Source organism: Microcaecilia unicolor, chromosome 1 (genome assembly GCF_901765095.1).
Source record: "Microcaecilia unicolor chromosome 1, aMicUni1.1, whole genome shotgun sequence".
NCBI lineage: Eukaryota > Metazoa > Chordata > Amphibia > Gymnophiona > Siphonopidae > Microcaecilia > Microcaecilia unicolor.
In genome coordinates, this window is record NC_044031.1 from 140113599 (window position 1) to 140133291 (window position 19693).

Genomic DNA, 19693 nt, shown 5'->3' on the forward strand with positions numbered 1-19693 from the left:
TAGACTGACTCCTTTCCTAAAATCAGATACTAAGGTGGTCAAGACTGACTCTGTACTACAACAAGGCCTAAAGCCTGACTGGGATTTATGCAAGAGAGAGAAAGAGGAAAGGTGATTCATAAGCTGAGTACCAACTATTCCCTCCATTACCCTAGTCAACAATGGGATAGAAGCGACAGGCCTGTAATAAGTAACGTCTCCTAATGAAGCCAAGGTGCTCTTAGGGATCGGGGTAAGTATTATGGAACCTTTCCTCTAAGGAAACACACCAGAGTCAATATATATATGAGATATGAGCTTGAAGAAAATCAATGAATCCTTTCAGTGCAGCTTTTAATAAATAACTTGGACAAGCATCCAGAAGGCAATATGAGGAAGAATACTTTGAGAGAAAGTATTTGACAGTCTCATGAGTGGGTAGCAGAAAGTCAATCAGCTGCAATACCAGCATCCAGACTAAGCTGTCTGATGCAAGATTAAACGCTAGTGGCCTTAAGTTGCAGTACAGCCCCCCTAATTTTAGTTACTGTTTGTTCGAAGTACTTGGCTATTGATTAGCAGCGGGAGTGGCTACAGATACTGATGTTACGTTTTTGGTGACATAAGCCTATTAAGAAGGCTAAAGAGTTTTTAGGTATTTAAGTGGTTGCAACCAATTTGTTCTTTATAGTAGAGGGTTTTAGCTTCTACAATCTTTTTCTTATAATCCCTGATAGCCTTCCTCCAAAGCATTTTGCTCTTGTCAGATTTATGTCTGCACCACTCAGGAGGAGAATATCTTGAATGTACCAGGGTGACACCCTATGGGTGAGTTTGGTCAAAACTTTGATGGGAGCCATACTATCCAGGACAAAACTACATAACTCATACCACTTACACAAGAAATCTTCGCTGTCTGTGTCTGGAAGCTCTGGACTATTAAAGATTCCAGACCAGAATTATACAAGATCAATTCTGTCTCTTGATTTAAAAGGAGGAGAGATGACAGTGGACTGAAAAGATCTAGTAGCTTTCCTCCAGTAAAAAGTGAGCTCCAGAATTTTATGGTCTAACCAAGGGACATGGCACCAGGATGGGTTACCCAGGTAGAAATTCTCCATATGTACAGTTCTATAAGCCAGCACATGACCCCTAATGTGGGAGGATTGGGAATGTGGCAGAAGGAATCGCCAGCAGGCGAGAAAATCAAGTAAGCTCTTTGCCTTAACATCCCTAGTGTCATCAAGATGCAAACTAATATCACCTACTAATAAAATATTACCAAACTTAACACAAATATTTGAGAGGAGTTCAGTAAAACAGCTTTCTGAGGCAGATCAGCTTCCTGGAAGGCAATAGAAGAGAACAAGGCATATGGGTTCCAACAGTGCAGGATCACTTAATTCACAGGCAATAATCTTGAGATTAGAAGAGTTCAGTTGGAACAACAGTTCTACTTTGAAGAAGGCCTTATAAATAATGGTGATTCCACCCCTTCTCTGTTTAGCTCTAGTTTGATGAAGGACCTTGCAACATGGGAGACATAAAGCATTGAGTAAAAGATCCTCTGTTGAACGAAGCCACGTTTCAGAGACCAGCAACAACCCAAATTGTTTCTCCACCAACAAATCCCTAACATCAGTTTTATTGACCACTGACCTAGTATTTACATACCCAACTGAAATAGGGAGGTAGGAGGTGGAGCTCAAACCAATTGAAGGTAAAGTGATTAAATGACGTCTGGAGAAGGAGGATCCTTGCCTCGCATGAGCGCAAGAGAAGCTTTATCGGAACAAAGTTGTACAGGCAGGGACTAAACGATTAATCCTACAAGAGATTATGATAGGGATTGAACATGAAACCTCCAGCACAGTAGCGTGAGGGCAGAGCAACAGTGAACAAATCAATAAGCAGCAGAGCCAAAGAACAATTCACTAAAACTGAGAATGCACACTGCAAGGGGAAGCAGGGCAGGCAGAGTGGCAGCAAACAGCGCTGGAAGAAGGCTTCTGCTGGTGGGGCTTGGGAACACCTGCTAGCCCAGATATGTGGGGTTACAGCGGGGGATGGAAAGCAGCAGGGACGGGGGGCAAAATGTCCCCCCCACACACACACATACACACTTTGGGCTCAGGCCCTTCCCCAAAACTGAGGTCTAGCTACGCACCTGTCTCAGACAAAGAAATGTTGGCCCCTCTTAAAACATAGCTTGATTTTGTGAGTTTTTAACTTGTGCATTTTTTTTTTTTCGAAAATGGCCTACAAAGATAAATGCACAAAGCATACAACCTTGTACGAAATGGTATTTTCAAAAATAAATGATAAGACGTTTTTCTTTTTTCAAAAAATGGGTATATTTCCTATTTGGATTTGGGACGTTTAGCACAAAACGTCCAAAGTCTGACGTAGACGCAGTATTGAAAATGCCCCTCCATGTTTCATATCCACCTGCTACTCAAAGTGAGGAAGTAAGAAAAAAAGTGAGAAGGGCAAATAGCAAAGAACCTGGAAGGAGCACAAAGGAGGCAGAGAAAGAGGAAGTGGCCTAGTGATTGGAGTGATGAACTGAGAACAAGAGAGGACAGAGTTCAAATTCTACTTCTGTCTCTAACACTCCTTGAGATGTTGGACAAGTCATTTTTTCTTCTACTGCTTCAGGTACCCACCTAGATTATAAGTTCAGTGGGGAAGGTGCATATTGTACCTGAACACATGTCACCACTGTACAGTGCAGCATATGTCCAGTAATGCTATAAATTAATAGAAAAAGAGTAAAAGCAAGAAGAGAGTAAAAGGGAGATCACACTAAGGGCATCATGATGCATTATACCATCCACAGGCCCCTTTTAAAAATCCTGGATCTGCCTCTGTATGTCATATATAAAACTCGAAAATTTTTTCCCATTTATAGCTATATTGAAAAACATGAGTATTGTGCATCTTGTTTGTTAAAAAGGACATAGAAAATTTTCTTTCAAACCAGAACCACTGAGTATAGAATATGACACCTGGCCACGCACACAATCTGATCTTCCTGAGAGTGCAACTGAAATAGTCTGCTTTTTAATCTCTAGGAGAAAATAAAAGAAAAAAGGTAATTATTAAGAGTGTACGAAAAGTGTTAATCAGGTGGGGAAGGGGGGCTTCTAGATGCCATACGTCTGATTGGAATGTAAACAAAATTAGATGGATGATTCAAAAGTAATGGGGGATAGAGGGCACATATAATGGGAGTAGGTACACACACATGATGATGATCTTAGAAGGTCAGTTTCCTTCTAGGAAGGCAGGCTAAATATTTCTGCAGTTTTATATTATAAATTGCTTTAATGTACCAAGCATTTTATTACAGTAAAGTTTCAAAATTAAAGATTCACTAAGGCTACTCTCCCATTCTGTTATTAATGGAAAAACATTTTATTGAATCTGGCCCTAAATGCAATTACTACAGTGAATTTGCTGTACTAAACTATTCATTATAGATACACACAAAGAATTCCATCTATATTCTATTATTATAGTATTGGATATAGTTTTGAAATAATACCAGAAGACAATGGTGCTGATTTTCAAAGTAAATAGACTTACAAAGTTCCATATGGAACTTTGTAAGTCTATGCACTTTGAAAATGAGCCTCTATATACTGTATCTTTTGGACATTAACTGACAGTATACACATGTAAAAGATAAGGATTGCTAGTAAAAACAGAAAACAAACTTAGAAGAAAATCGTTCTCACCTTTCAAAAAAGAACTCTGACAACTGGCAGGACGTCTTCAATGACCGACAGTAACCAGTTACACAGACAAGAAATGACGTACATCTACGTTATTCTGTCCTACTGTACTACTACTGCTGCTGCTTGCTTTTCCTTTCAATTTTAATTACCAGGAAATGATACGTCTGTAGTTGACCATGTAACAGCACTGTGGTATTTCATCATTCTACAGGACAGAACTTGCCTAGATAGAAGCCAGAAGCTGGTCTGCACTCTGCTTCCCAGGAAAACTAGTCATGCATGTTCATTTCACTGTCAGCAGACCTGGCAAACCACACAGTTCATGGACTGATAACAGTATCCTGTTACATAGGACACACAAAACTGATTTCAATGAGTAGAATCAGGGACTACAAATACCACACTGTACTGAAATATAAGTTCAAAACCAGGACTGAATAAATCTCCCTCTTATAAAAGGTAACCTCGTAGCTCTGTTGTCTAGGCAATATTAACTTTTACAACCCTCCTTATCAGAAGATAACTTACTGAACTTGTCTATCCACAATTTTATGCCCCACCTGATATTTATTTACACCTGATATTTATTTACATTTTGTCTGTACCCCTGCCTATAAACTGTGCTCCAGATGATTTACAGAAAACAATTAAACTAAAATTACAAAATAAAATAATAAAACGACACCAACAATATATATTAAATATGCACACATAATATATTAAATATGCACACATACCTCTGGATTCTATATTGTTGCCCAAATGTGGGCGCATAAATTAGTTAATGAGCACTTAATTATTAATTGACACTAATTTAGACATGTGCACATCTGCTTATGTGTTATTCTGTAACGCTGTGCACCCAAAGGGTCACACACACAACCCAAAAGGAAGCACAGCCATGGGAGGGGAGGCTCAGGGCCTTCCAAAACTTTAGGTACAGTGTTATAGAATACCAGGGTTGCATGCCAGGATTTTACACCAAGTTTCAGCAGGCATACGTCCTTGTGCGCAAAGTTGGGCACAGGATTCCACAGTATGCACTATTCTATAAAAGGTCCTCAGCCTGGAGCGCCTTATAGAAACAGCACTTGGTGAGGATTTTTCTTGGCGTCTAATTTTGAGCACCATTTACTGAATCTGGCCCATATTGTCTACTGCCCATGTCTAGATTGCTCTCGCTGTACACCACCTTCAAAAAGGTGGCAACATAGTAAATGATGGCATATAAAGACCTGAATGGTCCATCCAGTCTGCCCAGTAGTCACACTCGTTATCAACTCATGATTAAACCAACAATGAATGTGATATAAAATACTTGATCATTGTCTCTCTTTGGCATATCTGAAACATAGACCATAGAAGTCCACCTAGCACTGTCCTTAGGTTCCAACTACTGGAGTGGCTGTTGAAGCCCACTCCAGCCTATCCGAATCCATCTGGTCATTTGCAGCAACAATGAATACGATATAAAATTCTTGATCATCGTCTCTTTGGTATTTCTGAGACCGTACAAGTCTACCCATCACTGTCCTCACATTCCAATTATTGGAGTTTCCGTCGAAGCCCTCTCCAGCCCATCCTAAACCGGATTGCCATATATGGGACACAGACCATACAAGTCTGCCCAGCACCGGCCTTAGCTCTTCACAGCCGCTGTGTAAGCACTACTCGGCACATCAAACACACATGCAGACATGTAATTTTGGGGTTTTATACCATTCATTTTTCTAATTAGAGATCCTCTATGTTCATCCCACATCTTTTCGAATTCCATCACCATTTTTGTCTTTCACAGACCTGGTGGTCAAAGCCTAGAATGCCCTTCCGAGGTAGATGGTAGAGAAAAAATGGTGACAGAATTCAAAATGGCATGGGATGAACACAGAGGATCTCTAATTAGAAAATGGATGGTATAAAAACAACCTAAACTTAAATGGCTGCATGTGTGTGGATGTGTCAAGTGACACTTAGATGGCAATTACAGTCGTGATGAACTAGGGCCAGTGCTGGTCAGACTTGTACAGTTTGTGTTCCACATATATGGCAATCAGGTTTAGGAGGGGCTGGAAAGGGCTTGAAGAACAACTTCAGTGGCTGGAACCTGAAGACAGTGATGGGCAGACTTTTACGGTCTGTGTCCCACAAATGGTTTACATTCCAGAAACGCCAAAGAAAGACCCATGATCAAGTATTTTACCCATCACATTCAATGTTGATTTAATCATGAATTGATAACAAGTGTGACAGTTGGGCAGACTGGATGGACTGTTCAGATCTTTATCTGTCATCAGTTACTATGTTACTATGCTACCACCTCCCCCAGGAGGGCAGTCCAGGCATCAACCACCATCTCAGTGAAAAAGAATTTACTGACATTACTCCTAAGTCTACCATCATGCAATCTCAATTCATGGCCTCTAGTTTTACCATTTCCCTTTCTCTGGGAAAGACTTGTTTCCATAGTAATACCTTTCAAGTATTTAAACGTCTGTTTCATATCTCCCCTTTCTCTCCTCTCCTCTGGGGCATACATATTCAGGTCTTCCAGTCTCTTCTCATTCAACTTTTGGCATAATCCCCATATCGTTTTTGTTGCCTTCCTCTGGACCACTTCAAGTCTTTTTATATCCTTAGCAAGATATGGCCTCCAAAACTGAACACAAAACTCCAAGAGGGACCTCAACGACGACCAGGGGCATCAACACCTCCTTTCTTCTTCTGGCTACGCCTCTCTACAGTGGTGGAAATAAGTATTTGATCCCTTGCTGATTTTGTAAGTTTGCCCACTGACAAAGACATGAGCAGCCCATAATTGAAGGGTAGGTTATTGGTAACAGTGAGAGATAGCACATCACAAATTAAATCCGGAAAATCACATTGTGGAAAGTATATGAATTTATTTGCATTCTGCAGAGGGAAATAAGTATTTGATCCCCCACCAACCAGAAAGAGATCTGGCCCCTACAGACCAGGTAGATGCTCCAAATCAACTCGTTACCTGCATGACAGACAGCTGTCGGCAATGGTCACCTGTATGAAAGACACCTGTTCACAGACTCAGTGAATCAGTCAGACTCTAACCTCTACAAAATGGCCAAGAGCAAGGAGCTGTCTAAGGATGTCAGGGACAAGATCATACACCTGCACAAGGCTGGAATGGGCTACAAAACCATCAGTAAGACGCTGGGCGAGAAGGAGACAACTGTTGGTGCCATAGTAAGAAAATGGAAGAAGTACAAAATGACTGTCAATCGACAAAGATCTGGGGCTCCACGCAAAATCTCACCTCGTGGGGTATCCTTGATCATGAGGAAGGTTAGAAATCAGCCTACAACTACAAGGGGGGAACTTGTCAATGATCTCAAGGCAGCTGGGACCACTGTCACCACGAAAACCATTGGTAACACATTACGACATAACGGATTGCAATCCTGCAGTGCCCGCAAGGTCCCCCTGCTCCGGAAGGCACATGTGACGGCCCGTCTGAAGTTTGCCAGTGAACACCTGGATGATGCCGAGAGTGATTGGGAGAAGGTGCTGTGGTCAGATGAGACAAAAATTGAGCTCTTTGGCATGAACTCAACTCGCCGTGTTTGGAGGAAGAGAAATGCTGCCTATGACCCAAAGAACACCGTCCCCACTGTCAAGCATGGAGGTGGAAATGTTATGTTTTGGGGGTGTTTCTCTGCTAAGGGCACAGGACTACTTCACCGCATCAATGGGAGAATGGATGGGGCCATGTACCGTACAATTCTGAGTGACAACCTCCTTCCCTCCGCCAGGGCCTTAAAAATGGGTCGTGGCTGGGTCTTCCAGCACGACAATGACCCAAAACATACAGCCAAGGCAACAAAGGAGTGGCTCAGGAAGAAGCACATTAGGGTCATGGAGTGGCCTAGCCAGTCACCAGACCTTAATCCCATTGAAAACTTATGGAGGGAGCTGAAGCTGCGAGTTGCCAAGCGACAGCCCAGAACTCTTAATGATTTAGAGATGATCTGCAAAGAGGAGTGGACCAAAATTCCTCCTGACATGTGTGCAAACCTCATCATCAACTACAGAAGACGTCTGACCGCTGTGCTTGCCAACAAGGGTTTTGCCACCAAGTATTAGGTCTTGTTTGCCAGAGGGATTAAATACTTATTTCCCTCTGCAGAATGCAAATAAATTCATATACTTTCCACAATGTGATTTTCCGGATTTAATTTGTGATGTGCTATCTCTCACTGTTACCAATAACCTACCCTTCAATTATGGGCTGCTCATGTCTTTGTCAGTGGGCAAACTTACAAAATCAGCAAGGGATCAAATACTTATTTCCACCACTGTATATAGCCTAGCATTCTTCTGGCTATGGCCACCGTCTTGTCACACTGTTTTATTGACTTTAGATACTCAGACACTATGACCCCAAGGTCCATCTCCCTGTCTATGCATATCAGCATCTCACTTCCTAGCACATACGGTTCCCTTGGATTTCTACTCTCCATTGGGCACATGATTGAAAGCCCTACACTATTCCAAACAGTGCTCTAAAAATAGTGCTGGAACAGCGCAGGGCTTTACCACTCCTATGATCAGAGATAATAGCATGCAAGTTTATGCATGCTATTATCTTTGATCATAGGGTAAAGTGCGGGAGGATTGTGTAATCCTCCCGCACTTGTTTGACAGGTCTGGACTGTCAAAAGCCCAGACCTGTCAAACACAGGGGTTGGAGGTCCATGGGACCACCAGACCCCAAACAGCATGGCCCTGGTAACCTAGTACCTCCACCCAGAGCCAAGTGCCACAGGGGCTGGTGGTCCGTTGGACCTCCAGTCCCGACACCCCCACACAAGTTCAGAGGGGGTTGGAAATCTGGTGGATCTCCAGTTCCCCTAACCCCCCCCCCCCTTAGCATCCCCTCAAATGGAGCCCTAGTGGCCCAGTGGGCCGTGAGTCAACCCCCCCCCCTCGATCTGGTGGTCTAGTGGCCCTCTTCCCCACCCCCTAACTTCTATGGTATGAAGCCCCGCCCAGCACATCCCAGGTGGCACCAATGGAAGAGAAGGGAGTCCACCTTCCTTCGCCAATGAAGGTAGGGGGGTGGGGAAGAGGGCCGCTAGACCACTAGGTGGGGTGGGGGGGTTGACTCACGATTCACTGGGCTACCATGGCTCTATTTATTTGAGGGGATGTTGGGACTGGAGGTCCACCAGACCTACAGCCACCACATTTCACAGATGGAAACAAGTGGGAATGCAATATCTATTTCGGGTGCTGAATGACGAAGGCAAACAAATCATTTGCAGAACTGGAACAGGAATTCAAGTTACCAACAACAGACCTTTTTGCATATGTGCAGTTACAGCACTATGTTGCAGCCCTGGGCTGGGTCAACTTGACAGAAGACGTTCAAGATACCCTTACCACTGCATTGACGCTGGGGGCGCAAACATTAATGCCCTTAAGATTTCATCATAGATACCTATTGAACTCCACCAAAGACTTGAACTTTAGCCAATTTGCGAGGATCTGGTCGGAAGAACTTGCAACAGTATTAACCACGGAACAGTTTAAGACATTTGTTCTGGATGTTTTGAAACATCTTCCCTTCACTCGGTACGTGGAATTTGTCACGGTTGTGCCCATGTTTCATGCTCTCCTTCCTCTCGCCACCTGGTGGCCAGACCTGGTGGCTGCAATGGACTGTCTGGTTATTGTCAACCGTTCCAGATTTCAGCCCAGTCCGGTCCGGATCTTCCGAGCTGCCAGACTTGCTTGCTTGGATTGAACTTACACAGCACCCGTAGTTGCCTGGTGATTGTTGCAGTGAGCCTCAGCTGCTGCTGGGCTTATTAGTCAGTTGGAAATTCTCTGCCTTTGCATCGCCTAAGGCCCTGAGGTTTGTTGGGGTGCTGTTTGCATTTCTGCTCAGTCTAGCTCCTTGCCTTGCTTCTTGTCTGTTTTAGTTAGTCAGTGGGTAGTTAGATTAGGTTGTTGTTGGTTTGCTAGTCCTGTCTCTGGGTTATAGTTTTGTGTTTAGTCTTTGTCTGTTTGTGTCTTTGTGGCTGCGCTGCAGCTTTCAGTTCTATGTCCTGTTATCAGTGTTTTGTTCCCTGTTTTAGTGACTGCTTGCAGCTTTCAGTCCTGCCCTTTAGCTTTCCCTTCCTTGCCCTGCTGTCCCTGTATGTTCCTTTCCCCTCTGACCCTCAGTCCTGGTTCAGCCTAGTGGGGTATCCAGTCCTGCCTTGCCCAGTAAGTCCTGCCGGCCACCTACAGCCAGGGGCTCAACTCCTGGTGAAAAGCGGCCAAGTGCAGGTGAAGTTTAAGTGTGCCTGCTCTGCTTATTCCTGCTTGTTTGCCTCTGCTGCAACTCCAGTCCGGGGTTCCAGTTCTGTTCTGCCTAGTCTCCGGTGTGGGGTGGTTTTGCCTGCCACTGCCAGTCCTCGGCAGTGGCCCAAGGGCTCACAAACCTAGTTCCAGCTTGGAAAACGTGACAGAATTGCAATATAAGTTTGCGCTGAGATTACATATTTTGCCACATAGAGCATATCGCGCTTCTTTTGGAGGGGAGGGGAGATGCCCGAAGTGCCATCAGAGCTCAGCGAATCTAAGTCATATGTTCTGGAATTGCCCAGCAGTCAGCCACTTTTGGGCACAGTTGCTGCAGGTTGTTTCCAATCTGTGGAAATATAAGGTGGCTCAAAACCCATTACTTCTCTTTAACATAATTCAAGGTTAAGATACAAGCCCATCAGGATTTAAGCCATTTTTATGTCAGACAGTGCTCATAGGAAAGAAAGTGATATTGCTCTGCTGGAGGCAATCCTGTGCACCTACTTTGGCGATGTGGCGGACTCATATGATGGACTTAATAAAATTAGAGCGTGTTGGCATTAGTGACATCAACTCCAAACAAGGCGTGAGATTCCAGCGCACCTGGGAACGATTCTGGGATACATTGCACCCCACGGCTCGTAGCCGGTTATTAAATCAGGCTTGATTTTTCTCATAATGTTATTCCCTAACGTTGTAAGGTTTCATGAAGAGGGAGGGAGGAAGGGTGGGGGGGAAGGGTAGGCGGGAGTTAACATCTTTTTTTTTAAATTCTTTATTTATAATTTTCTAATTTTACAATCACATAACATGACTGCAAAAGCAGTAACTGAATTTTACAAAAAACAGAAAAAGAGATATAAATCTAGGAGGTGTAACCTCCTCTAGGTAAATACTTTCATTTATTTAGTCCACTATTTAAGTGAGGCAAAACACAATGCAAAAATTCAAAATAAGAAATACTATAAACATACGAGCAGGAGAACTACTAAGCCCACAATTGAATTTAACAGCATTAGCCTACAGGATTGTTCTGATTAGAATGATTCTCTTCCTCCTTAAAGGCAATAAAACTTTGGGGAGTTAACATCTTAATCTTAAAAACTTACTGTTAGATATCTTGTATGCAAACTTAATTGTTGTGTTTCAGCACAAGTGATGTTTGTTGATGCCTACTGCTTGTTTTTGTCACGTCTGTGGCCGTGACCACCCTCAGACTTACCTTGTTCCTGGGGGTCAGCTTCCTAGCTGGCTCCTGTTTCTTCTGTCTGTCCTTTCTGAGCTAGCTCTGGCTCTCTGTGCTGGCTGCATCCAGCAGCATGACACTAATTGCCTCACTATACTGCACCTGTGGGTGTTGCCTGGGTTAGCTCTCTCTCTCTCTCTCTCTCTGTGCTAGCTGCTTCCAGCATGACTCTAATTGCTTCACTACACTACACCTGGGTGTGGGAAGCCTCTCTGTGTTTCACTGTGCTTTTTGCCTGCTCTGTGGTTTGTGCCTGAACAGCCTCCGTAGTTACTTAGAGATTGCTGCAGCTGTGTCTCTGGTGTTGAAGGGCTTTATTAAGCACTTAGAGACTGTAGCCTTTGCCTTTGCATCGTATAAGGTCCCTGGTATGCTAGAGTGCTCTGTGCACTGCTACATTGTCTAGTTCTGTGTGATTGCCTAGTGTTTGACTAGTTAGCTTGGGCACAGCCTTGCTTGGTAGCCTGTGTACAGCTTTACTAGTTCTTCTGTGTTTGCTCTGTGTGAGTTCCTAGTTGTTTGCCTAGTTAGCTTGGGCACTGCTCTGCTTGTTAGCTTGTGTACAGCTTCTAGGTCTCCTGAGTTTAGTCTCTGGTTTTCCCCGGTGGGGTTTCCTTGGTTTCTGGAGCTTCAGCCCTAGTCTTGTCCTTTGCCAGTTCTCCTTGTTACTGGAGCTCCAGCCCTAGTCTTGCTATTGGTTCTGACCCTTGCCTGTACCTATCTACTGCTCTGCTAGCCGCCTGCCCAGAGACTCCTGCTTTGAACCTGACCACGCCTGTCTCTGCCTATTGCCTGTACTCAGATCTTCTCTGCCAGCCACCTCTCGGACTTTTGCCAGAACCCGGACATTCCCTGCCTGCCTGTCTCACGTTAGCCTAGGTACCTGGGAGCACTGCTGGTTCCTGACTCCGGTTGTTCCTGTTGCTGGTTCCAGTTCTGGTTTTCCTGTAAGCCCTACCAGCTGCTCGAACCTGAGGGCTCAACCCTCGGGGAAAGGTAGCTAAGCGTAGGTGAAGCCTACTCCAGTGTGTTCCGGCCCGATGCATTCCAGTCCCGAGTGTCCAGTGCAGGACTCCAGTCCGGGGTTCCAGTCCAGCCTTGTCTCTTCTCTGCTCCGAAGGTGATCTTGCCTGCCACTGCCGCTCCTCAGCCGTGGTCCAAGGACTCACGTACCCAGGGTTCCCGGGGAAGATGCCTGACCGAATGCCAAGGTCCTCGAGAACACGACAGTTTTAATAAAGATGATTTAAACATAAAAAATAGTCTTCCATTTTCTCAGATGCTTAGAACACGGAGGATTTGTTCGGATATGGACACATAAAAAACAAGCAAAATATCTGATGAACAAATTGAGAGATAGAGGATATTCCAATAAAGTTCTCAAAACAGCATACAGAGGAGCTAAGTTTATTAATAGGGATCTCCTCTTATCCAGTTCCAACATCAGAAAAAAAGGAGACAATGCATTAACTATGGTGATGAAGCACACAGAGGTGAGCCCCAAAATTGCAATGACTAAAGAACCGATGGGAAATTATACAGTCAATTCCCATTTTCAAGGAGAAAAATTTACGTATAGCATTCTCCAGAGGAAGGGCCGTGCCTAGGATCTCTGGCGCCCCCCTGCAGACTATCAGTTGGCGCCCCCCACCACCCCTCCCTAATCCCCTTCTCCCCTCTGAGCTCCCCCTCTCCCATCTGAGCCCCCCCTCTGTCGAGAGCCGACAGAGCCCTCTTCTCCTGCCACCACCCTGCCTTTTTTTTTAAAAATCCATGCAGCGACGCAGGCAGCGCCTCCCGTCTGCCCTGCGTGTGCTGTGAAGGGAGAAAATCGACTCGCTGGCATCGGGCCTTCCCTCGCTGTGTCCCGCCCTCTTCTGAGGTAACTTCCTATTTCCTCGAGGGTGGGACACAGCGAGGGAAGGCCCGACGCCAGCAAGGCGATTTTCTCCCTTCACAGGCGCACACGCAGGGCAGAAGATGGCCGCCCTTCTCCTTCGAAAATAAGCAGGATTGTCTCACAGACTCTCTCTTTGTGAATTAAAAAATATACATTCATCAAAGGCAGCCAAGTTGGATTTAATTCAGTATTTATGATTTATTTGTTTTAATTAAGACTCATTATGGATGTGGGTACTAGAGCACAATACAGTCAGTTCAGTGGTCTTACAAACCAGCTGTAAGGATATTCAGTGAGAGAGTGCTAGCAATACAGGGAAACAAAAATATTTTACAAAATTTTCAAATCATCTTGCCAGTCCATGTAAAATTATCTATGCCATTATTTTTCCTGTCTCTCATTCTCCACTGAAATATATAGCGCCTTAAACAAATGTCAAAGTACAAAACACTCTTCTCCTTTTCAGGCTAATTGTTACCAAAGGAGTCCATAGTCCTTGCAAAGTCACCTGACCCATTTCTATAAAAGCACTGCTGAAGTGTAAGCTAGCTGGCTGGAAGTTAAAACTAGTAGATTTAAACAATTCTGAACTGTCTGGCTCAGCAACAGCTTCCGGGGATCTTACCTTGTGCCTGAAGTCCCTGGCCACCTTTCTCTCCATGACCCCTGCACGAGCAGCCGTCAGCCTCGGCCCTCCTTACCAGCTCACTCTATTTCTCACAATTTACCCCGCCCAGAGCACAAATTGAAGTGTAAGCCTAGTCCTGATTGGGCGACCTCTTAGACCTTCCCTAGCTAGTCTTTGAAAGCTTTCATCTGATTGGCTCGCCGTATTTACCTGCCCGACGCCAGCGAGGCGATTTTCTCCCTTCACAGGCGCACACCGCTGCCTGCGTCGCTGCATGGATTTTTTTAAAAACAAGCCGGGTGGTGGCAGGAGACGAGAGCAGAGCAGTGTGAGCGGAGCAGTATGGCGAGGTAGCACCGCAGCGGCACCCTTGAAGGCAGGCGTCCCCCTGTGGTGCTTACCCCGCTTACCGTGTTGGCACGGCCCTGTCCAGAGGGCTTAATTTAAAGGAGAAGTTGAGTCCTGCTGACGTATCCATCAAGCCAAAAAGAAAAGCAGATCATGGGACACTTCAAATGTGGTACTTGCCAAGTCTGCCACATCACTAAACAAATGAGTAGTTTTACAGATGAAATCAATCATAAAACATATGTCTTACAATATTTTACCAATTGTTTGTCAGACCACGTTGTATATGCAGTCACTTGTCCATGCTCTAAGATATGTGTGGGGATGACCACCCTACAGTTAAATGTTAGATTAGAACACAGATCCAATATCAGAAGGTCGATTCGCAAGGAACATGGTTGAGCACTATATGCAAATGAGGCATTCTTTTGCAGACGTTACCTGCTATGTGATAAAGTAGAACCACTTAGTAGAGGAGGGAATCACAAGTTGTTATTACAACGCAAAGAAGCAAAATGGATTTTTCTCCTCAGATCTTTAGAACCAACTGGTTTGAACAGCTCCATTGACTGCAAATATTTTACTAGCCAACTTCGTATTAGTACTCTATTCCACAATCATTTCAATAATCAAACATCAAGGTTTTGGACAATGGATTAGTGCAGTTGATATTATGGATGTACTGCACCTTTAAACATTTGAAGGGGGCATTTCTATTTAAATGCCTTGAGTTGACGTTTGATGCGTCAGCGCCATCTTGAAAAGAAATCTGTGAATGAAAGTAGGTGTACCAGAGGGTTGCTTTAGCTGAATAGGATTTAAAAGACAAGGGATTTGAAAAATCTAGGATCTAACACGACTTTTGCTTTTCCAGACAGATTTGGCAGTACTTGTTCCTGAAGAAGCCTGACGGGGTGAAACGGTGGCCCCATAGAACATTTAAAATCTAAGTGCTGGCTCAATATCTGTAGTCTGGAAGAGTTTAAAAAGTTTAAAATTCTATGATTAATGCTAAAAGTTCATTGCACTTTAAATGATTGCAAAAAAAAAATGGAGTTTTAGCCCCATGATAGAAACAAAGCACTGGTTAATAAAGTCCTTTGGTTTCTGAAGGCTTTTCTCCAATATAAAAAAAATATATCAGCATTGTTTGAATGTTTTACACTAGTGCACTTTATTGTTAGTATTAGATTACCTGAATTAAGCACTAGCGTTTTTATTTGTTTTCATAAAAGGAATGGAGCCTGGAGTTGGCAGTGCAGGAGAAAGTTACAGATAAGAGATATTTACCCAATGAACGGAGTCCCAGAGGAGGAGTGTAGAGAGAGATAACAGCGGAGAGGTACTGAAGTGCTGCAGAATGAAATCACTTGTAAGTCGATAAGAGGAATTTGAACTGTATGCGGACACGGATAGGGAGCTATGAAGTGACTTGAGGAGAGGGCTAATTTGAGTATAGCAACACTGGTAAATATAAGTCATGCGGTAGAACTTTGAACAGATTGAAGGGGAGAGAGATGGCTTAGTGGGAGACCTATGAGAAGCAAGTTGCAAAGTCTAAGCGTGAGCTGATAAGAGTGTGGATAAGTATTTTGGTAGTGTGCTCAGAAAGGCTGTTGGATATGTGTATAGAAAGAGAGAGAGAGAGAGGAGTGAAAGATAACCCCAGGGTTACGAGCTGATGAGACAGGGAGAATGAGAGTGATATTCACAGAGATAGAGAATGGGGGCAGAGGAGGTGGTTTAAGGGGGAAAGATAAGCTCAGTCTTAGCTATGTTTAGTTTCAGATGGTGGTGAGACATCAAGGCAGCAATGTCAGACAAGCAAGCTGAGACTTGGGCCTGGATTACTGCTGAAATTTGTGGTGTGGTGAGGTAGATTTGACAGCATTAACAGTGATACTGAAAACCATGGGAGGAGATCAGAGCACCAAGGGAAGTATAGATGGAGAAAAGAAGTCCCAAGACAGAGCCCTGGGGTACACCAACTGATAGTGGGATAGAAGTGTAGGAGAATCCAAAAGAACATACACTAAAAGAGTGATGGGAGAGACAAGAAAGCCAAGAAAGAACAGAGCCCTGAAATCCAAGTGAGGACAGCGTATCAAGGAGTAGGTGGTGATCAACAGTATCAAAAGCAGCAGATAGAGAAGGATGAAAATAGAATACAGACCTTTGGATCTGGCCAGGAACAAGTCATTGGAGACATAGCAAGGGCTTTTTCAGTTGAATGTAGAGGGTGCAAGCCAGATTGAAGTGGATCAAGAATAGAGATGGAAAAGTGTTGTTGTCGTTGGGGGTGCAAATATGAAGGCCTAGAATTTGAGGGTCCAGTGCTGGTAGGATACAGAGCATAGTCTACACACTTCTCTTTCTGTGGATTACAAAAAAATCACTTAGTAACCAGAACACAAGCAAGCACCCCCTCCCTCTTTTCTGCCAGGTAATTGAAAGGCAATGAGTCATGCAACTCACTATTCATGCTATGTGTGATCAAAAAAGGCCATTTGGAGATAAGCTAGGTGCAGAAAGTTTTCCATCTGCTAGGAACTAACTGCCCTGTGAAGAGATGAAGGTGATGGACACGGGGAGGAGGTGATAGAAATTTGTGGATGCCCAAAGGCAAGGGAGAAAAACATACTGTAAGAATGGGACCCTGACCTTTTGAACTAAGATAAGAAGTTTCCAACAAGAATGTGGTTAATTTTAAAAAGCAGGAAAATGAAATGTATTTTAGGAAATGTATTTTTTATGTACCTCTTGCAATTATGCCAAAAAATGCCCTGAGCTAAGAAAAATGGTTTATAAGAACTCAGAGAGAAGGGTGGGGAGGTACTGAAAACTTCTAGTTGCTAGCTTCTACTGTTGCAGGAATTGAGATAGGAATTTGTGATGCTTCAGGAGTCAGACAGCACACACCAGTATGAGAGAAAAATCTTCTTTATTTGCCAGCAAACAAAGCAAGACATCAGTTCTAGCTCTCTTCTCTTTCTCTCAGCTCTTTTTGTGTCATGTGGCTTCTGTCTCAGCTGCTTCTCTTCTGCTGTCTCTCCTGTTGTCTTCCAGCTTTCTTCCTTTCTTCTGAGCTCCTTCTGACGTAAACTGCTTCTGCTCCTACTTAAATACAGTTCTATCCAGCCTAGCCTAGCCCAGCCCCCTTACTCTCCAATTGGTTAAGGAATAGATTGGTCACTTTGCCTCAACCAATCATTACTTTAAAAATATCAGTTACATAGGTTCCAGACATCCTAAACTGACCTGTGACCTGGGGCCCCTTACACCAGACATTTGGTCTCCAGAACTCTTACATTTCTCATTATGATTGATTTCTCATCTATAGCTTAACCTGGGTTCACTTAGAGGATAATGGATATTCTTACATTTATTATTCTCATATTCCTAGTACTAACTGCTAACTAAACTCTGGTATTCATTAAAGAGGTCAAAAGCCAATCTTACTTAATGGCATACGGCTATGGTCTGTTATTACTTTCAGGAGGCCAGTCCTACACTTAGCTATAATTAATCAAGGAGAAGAGAGCTGACTAGTTCTGACCTCTTCACCTATCAGCTTATACATTGAACCAGCCAGAACTATGGCTAAGTCAAACCATATGCTGATCTCCTCAACTGCAGTCTTAAACAGCAGACAAAGGATCATTTTAAAAGTAACACAGAGTTGAACAAACATCCTACATAGAAATTACAGAGAATAAAACATATTCTAAAATACACAGAATCAGTATTCCTTATAAGCAAGAACTTCTAAATTCTAATCTATTGCCTCTCTCTCTAAATAGTATTTTCTATCTAAGCATTTTTCTATTTAATCCTAAACAAACTGCCTGCAATATGCCGGCTCATAATAAAATACATATGTGTTTGCTAGCATTAGCAATCCATCCCTCACAAGGGTGAAAGAAATTCCTGTCTCTGACCTTTTTAACCCTTTTGCTCGACAGCTAGAGTTCTAGTAATTAACTCCAGCCTGCATTCCTTCACTACTTGCAGAGTAAAGAGTTGAAATTTGAAATAAGAATTCAATTCAAATACCAAGCTTTTAACAGAATTAACCCTTCATATGATTTCTCAGAATTATTCTTTGCCCACTGCCTCACTACTATCAACGAAGATAGGTGTCTCTTCAGCTGGCTTTTTCCCTATTCCTTATGTATCCAAACTCCCCCTGTTTATTTTGGCTACAAAATAGCTATATATTTCTTGTTTCTTTTCTATTAAGTTTGTAAGAATAAACATTACTAATTTGGGAAGATTTTCTTGTTTGTAGTGACTTTTTTCCAGGAAGTAAAGGCGGGGTAATATATGAGGAGAACCACAGACTGGTCCCTTTTGGGAAGTTCTGGTTCCGATCCGACTCATAGAAAAGTCAAGACAATGGCAGTAAACAGCACGTTCAAGTAGCTTGGATAACAGAAGAGGGAGATGGGGCAATAGTTGGAAGGGCAGATAAAGTCCAATTAAGGTTGTTTGAGAAGTGGTACTACGGTATATTTGACGGCATCAGGAACAGTTACAGTGGAAAGAGAAAAAGATTGATGACAGACAGAAGGGATGACAGTAGGACAGATAGTGCTGAATATACAGATATTCAGTTTGAGGAGGAAAGAAGATGTGCAATTTTCTCTTCAATGATTTCAGAATAGGAAGAAAACGTGGCAGGGGTTGAAGGAAGATTTACAGAATGGACTGGGGGAAGGAGAAGTGGAGGTGACTTAGTTGAGAACTGAAGGTTAATCCTGTGAACCTTGTCATGAAATACTCAGCCACAGTCTGGAGAGAAAGTGAAAGAGAGGGGCAGGTTACAGGTGAAGGCACTCTGAGGACAAAGTTCAGTGTGGCAAAGAGACGTTGAGGGTTTGAGCCAAGAGAGTTTGTCAAATGGATGTAGTAATCTTGTTTGACAAGTGAAAGAGCAGACTGAAAGGAGGTCAGCAACAATTTGAAATGCATGGAATCAGCATGGGCACGGATTTTAGCCAAAGGTGTTCAGCAGATTGGGCACAGGAACATGTACAAATCATTGGTGAGGCCCCACTTGAGTACTGTGTTCAGTTTTGGAGGCCATATCTAAGGTTTTGTACCTAACATATATTACAGCCAAAGTTAGGTGCAAAACCTCTAAGTTAACTGTTAGGGGTGTTCCCAGAACTTTAGGGATGGCAGGCATGTGGTTAACGCAGGGAAATGATCATGAATGTGTGTTAATGGTATGGCTAATAGCGCAAAATGCAGTTAGCCACACCTCTACAGTTAGCTATATTGCATTATCTGAGGGAGAGGAAGAGATCATAGAGTCTAATATTTGGTGTAGATGGGCAGACTGGATTGACTATAAGGACTTTATTTGCCATCATTTTCTTTGTTTCTGTTGTACTGACATTCTGAGTATAGTGCTTCTAACTAAATATATGTTTTTGTGTGTATTGTTTGAATGTTTTACTATGACTTCATTTGCCCTTTTCCAGGTTATTATATTGCTGTCCTAATACTCTATTAAGCTGATATTT

The 19693-nt window shown here is 43.3% G+C and overlaps 1 protein-coding gene across 2 annotated transcripts in view; it reads right to left on the reverse strand.

Annotated features, from left to right (window-relative positions):
• The window catches only part of ASNS (asparagine synthetase (glutamine-hydrolyzing)), a 238436-nt gene that overhangs the window by 161347 nt on the left and 57396 nt on the right, over positions 1 to 19693 (reverse strand). The window contains exon 1 of one of the 2 annotated variants that reach the window (XM_030200868.1): positions 3720 to 3833. The exons of the other annotated variant lie outside the window; for it this stretch is intronic. The gene's annotated coding sequence lies outside the window, so the exon portion shown is untranslated. Of the gene's footprint in view, positions 1 to 3719; positions 3834 to 19693 lie in introns of those variants that run through there. 2 annotated transcript variants of the gene reach the window in all.